Genomic DNA, 13,072 nt, shown 5'->3' with positions numbered 1-13,072 from the left:
AAAATAACAGGGGGCATGTCCAAGATGCGCAGGTGTTCAGGGGGTGTGTCCAGGACAAACAAGTCCAAGGGAGTCCATTAGAATACCCTAGGAAAGCCAATGTCCTAAGCCGGGTGATCCATCCTGACACATACGAATGAAGTTAAAAGCCGGAGCGGGATCCGGCGAAGGGTCGGGGGAATAAAAGGTGGTTATGATGGTCATGCGCTCCCGGTCCCGGACCCAGATGGTCAGGACGCTGTTGTGAAGCCTATGCCATCGAGTCACTCCAAGACTTGCGGGTAGGCAGGCTTCTGGGCGTCCATCTTCCAAAGCTAAGCCCAGATTGGCAGGAACGTCTGGCTTTTATAGGACAGTGGCAGGAAAAGGAGGCAGGAGATAAAGAATAAACAAGGAAAGGTTGGAGCGTCCTTAAGAGGAGGGGTTTACGATCGTGACAAGAAGGACCTTCCCCACTGAGGAACGTTACAAAATAGCCCACTGACAACCCTTCACAGATGGGAACTATATAAAAGGAGCTTTTCTCAGTTGTTTAGTTATTTTGTTTAATTGTTGCCCATCATTTGTTTAATCGACTGACCCCGTAAAGACAATCTTTAAGACAATAAAAGAATTACCTCTATTGGCCCGCCTATTTGAGACACACAGAAGCATTTTGAGGAGGGAAGAGTTGTCATCAGGGAAAAGCTTTTCTATGACAAGTGACCCTGCTATGGTTAGAAAGCAAAAGGGATTTGTAAAGATCATTGAGAATCAAATCCCCCCGCCCCCACTGGTACATTTTCATTGTATTAGCTATCAATACATTTCTGTGCCAAGATTTACAATTTTGAACTTAATCATGTGATGACTACAGTAGTGATGATAAGGAATGTGTGATCACTTTAACTATTGGTACACCACTTCAGAAAGATACTTCTACTTCAAATTCTGTACTTGTATGATCATTTAACATACTGTACTTCCAGAATGTTTTCACAATAATAAAATCTAATATCTTTGTGTATTTTTTTAACTGTTGTCTGTTTCAGTTACTTAGTTCTATGCTTGTGTGTTACTGGTTTATTGTTCAGCAAGTTAGGGATAAACCTTAACATCAAGCTGTGCAAACCTTTTCTGATGTCCTATATTAAGGAGACTGGGTGAGCAGAGTTCTCAGAGCATGTTTTCTAGCTAAAAGTCATATTCATTTAGCAACTTGGTGAAGATCTCTCTGAGCTCCCTGACAGTTGATTTGCCATGGACATTGAACTTGACAGGAGGGTAATGCATTACCAGTCTTTTTTAGGTAAGTCTGTCTGACAGGCAAACTCCTGTGACTAGCTTTCTTTGCAGAAGATGACAGATATACACCTACACACAAAAAAATAATAGGATTCTTTACTAAGCTCGAGGGCATGTTCAAAATCAGAAGATGCCAACTTATAAAGATCTTTTATACTATGGTGATATATGATTCCACCCTTCCCAGCTCAGTTCTGCTATGAACATTGCAACCTCTATCTTTTCATGCTTTTCCAGTCCATTATATTTAGAAACAAGTCCAGTTCTCTCTGATGTTTTTGTCCACATTAATGTGTGTTATTGTGTTTCCTGAATAGTGCAGAACAGAGTCCTTGCTAGAAAGAGAAATTGTCCCATCGCTCCATCCATTTATCTGACCTCAGAACACTTTGGTGTTATCATTGGACCTCCTCCCCAAAACATCTGTATTAATGTTTGCCACATTTCGGGTAAAGATATTTCTACAACAAATGAGAAAATCATAAGATTGCATCTAACAATGCAAATAATTTTTAGAAACTCAAAACTTACAAAAAATAAAACATTATCTGCATCTTGTTAATACTGCTAACAAATACAAATAGCTGCTGTAAATTAGTTGTTTATGTCAAAGGTGTTATTTTTCTCTTTCCTGTATATGAACCATGTTACAGCTCCACCCCAGCTACCATGGTTACACAATAGTTCTGTAAGAAAGGGGCTTTTTACTGTTTTCAAAAAGGACTGGTATTTCACTGGACCAAAGCCTCCACAGCATCTTTTAAAAGGCTCACATAAACATCGCAATATAAAAATATGGACAAAACACACCACTCCTGTGCACAGCACAAATGGATTAGATGGGACCCATATATCTTGTGTCAACTAACATCTCTCACATCACTTCACTAATGGTTCATAATAACCAGGGGTATTTTATTATTCCGCTCTAAAAGCTGGAAGTGTACCCTTTAAAATTCCCAACATCAGTCAATATATAACCAGACATTCCCACTTTTCTCCACAACCAAAGAAAGACAGATTTCAGGTCTCAAAACACTGAAGAAAAAAAATGGTTTCAGCACTCAGTTAATAACAAAATAACTAATGGATACAAGGAATGCAAGTGTCACTTATGATTTTGTTAAGAATTCTTCTTAAAATAATTTTGATTACATTTAAATTCCCACTTCATTTCTGAAGATATTGTAGGGTTAGGGTTAGCACTCTAACGCTACTTAAAAAATGTTTATGCCCAGTTCTGGATTTTGGGGCCCAAGAGAGTTTTAGGAAGAGTGTTAATTTGCTCCTATTTGCAACTTTTTGTTTGGAGAATTTTCACTGCTGGTATTGAATATTGCAGTGATTAACTGTATCCCAAAACTAAGCCAGATCAAAAGCAGTAAGAAAACCTGTTCTAATGTGTAAACACTCTTCATTTTGTCATTTAAAGTGCAACTAAAAGTATAAATGCAGTCAGCATTTAATGGTTCTTCTAACCCTAACCCCTAAACTGTTTAAATATCAATCATCTGAAAAGTTAAATTCCATTTTATGTCTATGATTTTCAGAAGATCGAAATTGTGCCTAAAAAGGTTAAAAAATGATAAAAGATGCATTTCCTCGAGCTTTCATGAATGGTTTGGATTGTTTCAGATGCATATTTAGAGGTTTTAGCAACAGTTTCAAAACTTCTGATTGGAGGATTTCAGTGGCAGATTGTGAAACTGCTCAATTAAACCCCACTTAGTTAACATTTCTCCACAACTTAGAATTGTTTACGCTCAGTGCTAGACTTTGGAGGCCAAGTTAGCTTTAGGACGAGTGTTAACTTGTTCCTATCGTCAACATTTTTTGGAGACTTTTGACTGCTTGTCCCAAAACTGATTATTTTGTAGTCCTATCTGAATTTTATTGGTCAGAAACTCTCTGGGGCCTGGATGGTGTGGTGTACCGCACAGTCTTTGTATCCCAAAACTGACTCGGTGGGATCCAAAGTTGTCACCAAGCATTACTGAATCTCATTTAATTGCAAGAGCTTTGATCAGATTGTCTTGATTGTTTCCCACTCATTTTTTTAAAATGTATTTATTGTATCAAAACAAATTAAACAAAGCAATAGTCACACAATCGTCAATTAACACATTTCAATAAACAAAACAAAATACAATTTTAAAAACTGAACTCGACTAAACTTTGTCAAAACCATGTCAACACAATCCTTAGCTATGTGCCCTTGTGCCCTACACTTCCGACACCCTGTCGGTTGACCCAAATTATACAAATAACCCCGATTCAGTCCTATAGAAAAGGACACTGGTGGGTGTAACACCCCCGAACTGCGCAGCATTGGGCCGGAGACTAACTAAAAATGACCTTTTGCCTGTCCAGATCTCTTCTGTGTCTAAAATCCTGATACCCCGACCTTGGACATCAACGCATCTGTTTAGAAAAAACAAGATCTCGTCCTCCAAAACAAAAGGATTAAATAACTGAATAAACAAAGGTCTTAATTCTCTAACAAAAATTGGCTCAAAAAATATATTCAATGGTTCCACATTCTTACAAGTCTCCAATTTCCTCCAAACCAAAACACAAAGTTCAACAGAAGCAAAAGTAACATCCCAAACCCCTTTAGCTGGAAAGTCTTGAAAACAAAAACATCCATCATCTTCAAATCCAAAAATGTAAACAATATACCTTTTTCAAAAGTCTGTCTGTCCAACAAGTCCTTCTTCTCACGATCCTTCAGGATAAAACGTATTGTGTCCCTCATCTGTACTTCTCTGGAAGCAGGATTCCCAGTCGCCTCCGTAACAGCACCTCCCTCAGCAGCCGACATCTCGGAAACTCCAACAGAGGAACTCATAGCCATCAACTCCTCTCCTCCAGGTCATTTCCTTCTGGTCTGCTCCGCTGTCACACTCCTCTCCTCTGATCCTCCCGATGCCTTCTTTCCTCCAACCCAGTCGTCAAGCTGCGGTCAGGCCACGTACTTCCTGATCTGAGCCAAGAGGTCAAGAAGCGCTCCCTAGTGTGGGAAACATGTCAAAATCCGATGCCCAGAGAGAATCAGATATAGATTGCGGTAAAATTCAGTTGACACCCCAGGAAGGGTTAAGGTCAGCATTCACACACTTCTTAGACACCTTTTAAGGTCAGCGCTAGATTCTGGGGCCCAGGTCAGGTTTAGTACATGTGGTTTTGTAGTACTATCTGAAAATTTTTTCAGAAACTCTCTGGGGCCTGGTTGGCACGGTGCACCGCGTGGAAATTATATTCCAAAACTGATTCAGTTGGATTAAAAGATGTCATCAAGCATTACTAAGACTCAATGAATTGCAAGTGTTTTGATCAATGGTCTTGAGTGTGTCCCACTCGTACCGTTAGCTTTGGGGAACATGTCAAAATCCTCTGTCCAGAGAAGTTCAGATACTGTATACTGTAGATCGGGGAAATGCTCAGTTGACAACCCAGCTAGGGTTAGGGTTAGCATTCACACGCTACTTAGAAAAGCTCAGCACTGGATTATGGGGCCCAAATCAGGTTTAGGACGAGTTGTTTTGTAGTCCTATCTGAACATTTTTTTTTCAGAAACTCTCTGGGTCCTGGATTACACGGTTCACCTCTGAGTAGTTGTTTCCTGAAACTCAAGTGGGATCAAAAGTCATCACCAAGCATTACTTAATCTAATTTAATTGCAAGAGCTTTGATCAATGGTCTTGATTACGTCCCACTCATTCCTTTTGGTTTAGGGAATATGTCAAAATCCTATGCCCAGAGAACTTCAGATAGAGTTCGTGGAAATGCTCAGTTGACACCCCAGGTAGGTTTAGGGTAAGCATTCACACACTACTTACACAATTTTTAAGGTGAGCACTGGATTTTGGGGCCCAAGTCAGCTTTAGGGTGAGTTATAATTTGCTTTTATCTTCAATGTTTTTTCCAGAGACTTTTGGCCGCTTGTATTGCATATTGCACTGTTCATTAATTGTATCCCAAAACTGAGTCAGATCAAAAGCTGAAAGTAAACCTGTTCTACTGGGCAAACTCTCTTAATGTTTTTCATTTAAAGTGAAACCAAAATTATAACCGGAGTCAACATTTAATGGGTTTTCTAACCCTATCCCTACACTGGCCTAAAATGTATTCTCATTTACGGTATTCTTCGGTATTCTGCAATAGTTAAAATTTAGAAGAGGTAAATTGTCTGAAATTATCCTCAAAGGCAAAGATCTGGGATTTTAGCAATTCATTTTATCATTATAGTGATGATTATATCAACACAGATAATACACAATTTATTTGTATTTAACTTTCGTCCCAAACATGAATTTCACAATTTAGCTTTAGATAACTGAAAAGCAACAAATGATTTTTTATCTAATGGATGAAATTTAAAACTAAATTTAAGTAATTTACTTTATCCAAAGTTCATTACAGCAAATACAAAGACCTGGAAATATATCTTCAGTAGAAGATTTATTTTTCTACTGACCAGAAAAAATTAAACAAAGCTATTAATTATGTTACAGGACTTTTGGTTATCAATTTGAGCTTATTGTAAGACAAGGTAACACCTCAGAATAGGTGCTGGAATTTAAAATGCTTTTTCAGACTATTACCTTAATTACTGATTTATCTTTTACATTTTTACAATACCATCTTGGAAAAGTACATTAGATACACAAAACAAGAGGTTAGGTGTAGCAGAACATTAATTCCCAGTCTTTTAGATGATCTGATTTTGTGTTCATGCTCATGAATACAAAAAAGAACCACATAATTCATTATTGCTTGATAACAAAACAAAAACAAATATTTTAAGGAAGCAAATTCTCAAAAAACCTTTCACTAGGACTGGACAGGGCCATTTTCACCAATTAGGGTGGTAAAAATTATTTTTGCTTTTGAATATCTGATGCTTAGTCTTAGTCTGTGACCAAAGATGACTGCTTACAGGCTTTGATCAGGCTTTTTAAGTCTTTGGGCTGAAGTATCTCAGTTGATCCAAGCTAGTTCATGTCTGTTTTTTTTTTTTCCAAATTGGAAAAATATAGGGGATTCTAAAATTTATTTATAGCAAGCACAGGGAATTTTGCAGTGTTGCTCACGTGTTGCTCACTTTCTAGCTATAGACCTAAGCACATACAGGTAAGTGTAATCAAACATGTTTGGTATAGATTAGGGTGGTCAATTCTGATGCTGTAGATAAGGAAACATATTGGTCACCCTTAATTTGACAATATGTAAAGGCTTGGACAACATGAGTTTGGATCAACTTAGCAATTGAATTAGTTCAATTAAGATGGGAAGCACGAGCTGCGATCATTTTAAATTATCTGTGCTAAATTGACAACACGCCTACTTTAATGGTAATATCAAAAGTGTTCCAGGTGCTGAGAAATTGATTAGTTTAGTTTGAGCCATGAAGTCTGCTGGAATGAAACGCTCCAGCGCACCCTTGTCATAGATCAACTCAGAGCACTGGCAAAAATATGGAAGAAAAGAAACAAAAGGGGCAATACACACAAAGTAAAGCTCAACTAGGAGGTTTACATGAGCTAACACATGAGAGCTGTTCCTAGAATCCTGTCTAAAATCATCTCTGAAGCCAAAAATAACTAAACGGTTAAAAATAAAGTTACTCTTCTGCTACAAAAGACTTCTTTGTAGTGTTTTATTACACACTGTAGGTCTGCAACTTTGGTTTGAAATTGGGAAATATCATAACCAGCAGGATTTCTTCTGCCACACTAGTCATGTAGCTAAGCTCAGAATGGTCAGTCCATTTCCTTTTATTAGACTTCCATTGCTTCTCTCTGCAAGCCTTCACTGTGTCCAAGTGATTTGTTTGTAATGTGGGTTGTGATTTGGAATAAAGAACCTGCCTGTAATGCAAGCTGAGAGTGTCTTCTTTTATTTAACCTCAACCACTGTCAGCAGCAAATTGCTTGGGAAAACTAGAATTATAATAGAAATGAAATAGTTTATCTCATCCCCCTGTCCTCTTTGATGGCTACAGGATTTGTAAAAGCTGATTTTCCTAGATCTGTGTCAAACGTGTGCTGTCCTCCCTAAAGGAATTAATTAATTTATTTGTGGTGGGATGATGATAATAAGCCCTATCTATAGACAACTGTCTGCAGGCTTTCTAATTCATTTAACTTGTGGTATAATTCAAACTTAAGTCTTATTCTGAGACCACCTAATAAACCCTTCCCTACAACGTCTCCAGCATGATAGTTACAGGTATATTTTCTAATGCTGAACATGCTGGCACAAAATGATTTTTGTACACAGTAATTTGCAGGTATCCTTATAAAAACTACATGACGTACCTGTTTTTAAGGACATTTCTTTATATTCTGCTACAAAATGCAGATAATTCCTAATGCAAGAAATTGTAAAGGGTTAATAAAGTGATGTTAATCCCAGAGTATTACCTCAGAAATGTTAAGTGGGACAGTCAAATACTAGACAGGATTGCTACACAATCAGCATTAATGAATCGATTTATTATTAATCTACTTGGATGGAAAAATATGCAGAGGAAATGTTTAGTATTCCACTATCTCTAAATTATACTGTATTTTGTGTTGATTATTCGATATAATATAGTGATATTCTCACTTGCAATTAATTACAATGACAAAGATTTTTTCTGGAATAGTTGTAGCTGTGTTCTGCTTTGCAGTTTTGTTAGGTGCTTTGCTTTGTGTTTGGACTTAGTGAACTAGCAAAATAAAACACTTTTGCATTTAACAGATACAAAAGGAGACTGTTTTTTGTAATACTAGTAGCTTTTTAATATTTACAGGAAGATTTTTGAAGATATTTGACACCACAAAAAGTCCACCACCCATTTTACAAACCTAAGAAAATAGTAGGTTTACTGCCCCACTAAGAAACTGCATGACGAAATAAAGTGAATTAAAAACCTATTGTCTTACGTTTTCACATGTGAACATCCCATATGTGAACACCTGAACTCCACAAGTGAACAAATGATAATTGTTCTGTTTTTAACTAGTTGCAAATTCCTAACCAGAAAGACTGTGCCACAGTAATTGTCCAATCCTGAGTATGCTTCAGGCTACCAGGACTAGCTCTTCTGCGATAATATGGTTGGCACTGTAACCATATACAATATATTGCAATCGTATATGCAATCATGACAGTGTCCATGAATGCAGATGGATCAGGATTACTCACCTCTGTAACTGCCTTCAGGCAGCAGTTGCAACAGCCAGTACACTACCTGCCAACCAAAGAATCCATCTGCAAACAGTCTTCAACAAGCTAACATGAAAATAACAGTCATGAATGGATGGCTCTGTCACTTGTATTTACACACCCTGGGCAATGTTATAGCAGACAATTGTGCAGGATCTGAAGATCTGCATAATCAAAGTGTGTTCAGTCTTTTAGGAATACTACATTCCTTAGAGATTGCAATATTTTTTGTGTGTCTTATACCTCAACAGCTCACCAATTTGTCAATCCATGCACTGTTCATTTCTGGGGGGCAGTAGACAAATGTGTGACATTTTGCTTTGAAGAAAAAAAAAAGCTTTGGAATTCTTTGTGATTAGAAGGAACACAGGCCAACATATCTGCCACATAAGCAAAAGTAAAAGTAGTAAAACATACAGTAGTTACTAAATACAACACTATTCTTTGAGTGCTGGAAGTAATAATAGCCACTGATGCCGTCATATTAGTAGTAGGTTATTCTGAAACATATTTGCCATAAAAGTTTTGTGATAACTGAACTTCAGATGTTTTTTTTTTTACTGCATGGTACCTAAGAAACATCTTTAATTTATTTTTAGATTAGGAAAAATTGTACTGTCAAGTCCTCCATCAAATGCGGTGTGTTGTCTGGACCACATTTCACATCTTATTACTGTAAATTGGGAAAATCATTTTGACATATGACTTGAGGGAAATTGTTATTCTCTCTTGAAACCATATTATGCAAAACAATTATTTCTGTGTTGTCTCATCACTAGCTGTAATACTGGTGCTAAAATATGTCCTGACAAGTAATTCCCTTTTTATTAGACAAGGAAGTGGCTTGATGTCAGGAAGTATTTGTGCACTGTTAGATGCTGAGCTCCCGAGACAAGGGAATAATAAAAAAATACATTGCCTACTTCTGACAAGAACACAATGACACTCACATCAAGAGAATTTATTTAAGGTGTCCTGTTTCCAACCTAAAGACCTGCTGGCTCCTGCCCTCCACCCATGTGTTAAAACAGTCCTAACACACTGATATTCCAATGTGTCATATTGTTTACCTACAGAGCTGACAATCAGCTGTGACAAGCACATTACAAGCTTCTAAGCATTTTAAAAGATTTTAAAGATATTTATTTATAGTCAATCACACGGGTCAATGAACGACATTTGCATTGAAATGTCCCTTCCAGTACTGCCAGCTTTTTTTTCCAGCTTCTGCTATAAGTCATTTTGATGAGCCCACTTTTCAAAAGCTGAGAGAACTGATAGGTTCTGCTGGCAGGTGTTTAAATATCATTGCAGTGATGTGTTTTACAGACATTCTGTTTCCTTCTGTCTCCCGCAGATAAAACAAATTTGTGACTGCAATGACTTGATTACCCTTTAAATTAATCTCCTAATTTCCCCGAAAGCTCTTTAGGTTTGGAAATGGTACCTGCTAAAAATATGAATACCATATGTCAGCTGGACAGGTGAGACCTTCTGAAAGACTGCACTGGAAAATTAGGATAGTGTGTCTCATCGATCATTAAGTTCAATTAAAGTCTCCATTTCAGCCGAAAAATAGGACTGAAAATGTTTGATTTTGACTTTTCTTTTTTGATTTTTGATGTTTATATGATGTTTAATATCTATTTCTTGTATTAACAGAATTTCTAAAAATAAATGTTCTGCAGTCTTTTTCAACTGTAAATGTACTGCATGAAGCAGCTGACCCATATAATAAAAAGGTGTCATGAAATGAATGATTGTATGTGCTAAAGCAAATATTCAAACTCTTCCTAAAATTTCAAAATGATGCATACACACTTTTTAAAATCTAATGTTTTAAACAGAATCTGAATGCTCAGACAGATGACTTCTAAGTGTAAGATAAGTTACAGTAAATGTCAGTATAGACTAACAAGAAATAATTTAAATATGATGATAAGTATTCAGATCCATTAACTCAATTTTTGGTGGAAGCACATTTGGCAGCAATTTCAGCTGCAGTTCTTTTAGGGTTACTCTCTACTATCTTTGCACGTCATCTTGGTGTGATCTGTCACGAAGCGTTAATCAGGACCTTATGTAGACGGCAGAATCCGGAAGGGAGCAATAAATAATAAGCAATAAACACGGGGGTGTTATGTCCCAGTGTGTGGTCTGTGTTTTGTTGTTATGTTCCACACTGCTGACCTTTGATTGTTCTCCCTCCCCCAATGGTCCGTCATTGCACCACTGTTCCGTATGACATCATCATCAATCAGCCTCTCAGCTAATCAGAGTTCATCTTATTCAGTATATAACATGGAGGTTTTCAGAAGAAAGAGGCCTTTCGTTTGACTTCGGTCCCGCTTGGCTTTGGTTATCACCTCACTTTGCTTTTGATTTTGCTTCGACTTTGTTGGTTTGTTGTTTTGCTTTGTGTGTGTGTGTGTTTTCATATAGCTTCATTTTTGTTGTTTTGTTGATTTCTGTTTGTCTCTTTGTACTTTAGTTTGTTTGTGTGTTTATCCTTGTTTTGCCATTACCTTGTCCTAACGTGTTATATGTTCAACCTTTGTGTTCTTTTGTTCCTGTTGATTCCTGTCATTTTCCCTTATTTGTATTCCTAGTTCACTTGTGTTTTTGTGTGAACTTTTGTGTGTAGGGTTAGTTTAGGTTGTTGGGTACATTCTACACACCTAGTTGATTTAGTATTAGTAACACTAGTTAGTACGGGTGAGTGCCGTTTGTCTTGTATAGTTTAGGGTAGTCAATGAAGGGTAGCTAGGGTGCTGAAGACGCCGAAGACCGTGTGTTTCGGGTTTTCTTTTGTAGTTAGGTCAGCTTTCCCTCACTTTATTGCCAGCTCCAGCATTTTGTTTGTTTTCTTTTCTTTGTCACTACTCTAGTTCCTTACCCCTGTGTGTTATTGTGTCCTATTGTGAGCCAGTCACTTATTCACCTTAAAATCATCACTTTTGCACTGACCCTTGTTGTCATGCTTCCTAAGTCCCTCACCACAACCCACCTGCTTCCAAAAATTATCCTAAATGTTACACCCCTTTACCCCTAGACACTTGGGGTCGTAACAGGGGGAAAGAAGACTCGGGGCTGGTAGACGAAAAGGGGGGCATGTTGACGATGCACTGTTGCTCGGGGGGGCGTGGTTCCGGTGAATTCCAAAGGGAGTCCAAAGGGACATTCAGGGTGGAAACCTAACATCTCATTGTCTAGCAGATATCCTAAACGGACTGCTTTCAATGATTCAGGTGGGTAGCTGCATCAGCATGCGTAGGCAACAAAGGAACAAGTAATAGGTTTATTCCATGCTAAAAAGAGAAGAAAGAAAACACAATGTTTTGGCCATGGAGCCTTCTTCAGGTGTGAGAAGATCCTGCACTTTTGAATCTTTAAATTACAAACCTGAAGAACTAGAAAAATCTGTTTAACTGCTGCAATTAAGCCAATAATTAGTCTGATTAAATCATAAAGAGTTGTGCTTGAATAAAACCCTCACACCTGAAGAAGGCTCCACGGCTGAAACGTTTTCTTTCTTCTCTTTTCAGCATGGAATAAGCCTATAACTTGTTACTTTCAATAGTGCTGACTACTGACTACTTTCACTTGGTTACTCAGCTGGGAAATGATCTTATTTTTTGCTTTTAGTGCTTTATTGAAAACATGTTTGTCAGTTTGCAATTAATTTTAGTTAATTCATCTCTAATTACAGCATTTCTGAGTGGCTATTTCAGGTTCATTTTCAATTCATGTTGGCAGTTCTAAGTAAATTCAAAAGCCAAACACTGAACACCTAGTATTTTTATGAAATCACAGTGCTGAGCTCAGTCATTTGTTATCCTAAAAGACAACACTATTCATGCATTCAACAATTTGCTCACTATTTAAGACATAAATAGCACTATACATGCCCCAATAAGCTATTGATGTTCAATTTAGAACACTGTTTTCATTGTGCATCTGTATATAATAAGGTGTGGCAGTGACTATTCTTTCCTTGTAAGCTCAAATCTTTTGGTATGGCTGGATCTTTTCTGTCCTATACTGTGAAAAAGGTGTTCCCCACACCCAGTACTGAAATCCTGCACTTTTGAATCTTTAAATTACAAACCTTAAGAACTAGAACAATCTACTTAACGGTTGCAATTAAGCCAATAAATAGTCTGATTAAATCATAAAGAGTTGTGCTTGAATGAAAACCTGCAAAACCAATGCCCTCTGGAACTGGGCTTATGAAATCTTGCCTGTATTCTAACTTTCTGTTTAGACTGACAGAATGGTGGAATTTTTCAAAGGAGCACATGGTAAAAATGGTTAATACTGTAGCGCTCTCGGGTTCACGTGGGTATGCACCCTCGCCTCTGCAGCCTCAGGTCGGCCCCCCACCGCTGGGGACTCAAACCCGGGCCTCCGTCGTCACTCAACAGGGACCCAGCCAGTTGAGCTCAAGGGAAATCTCCCGTCAGCCCGGCGGCTGAGGTCCCTGCTATTCGCAGGGAAGGGCGGTGACGTCACCGCGCTGGTAGGCCAGCTCGCAACACCTGCAATGTCGGCCGTATGTGTTACAATATTATTT

Source organism: Lepisosteus platostomus, chromosome 9 (genome assembly GCF_059453375.1).
Source record: "Lepisosteus platostomus isolate fLepPlt1 chromosome 9, fLepPlt1.hap1, whole genome shotgun sequence".
NCBI lineage: Eukaryota > Metazoa > Chordata > Actinopteri > Semionotiformes > Lepisosteidae > Lepisosteus > Lepisosteus platostomus.
Note: the sequence above shows the minus strand (reverse complement) of the source record.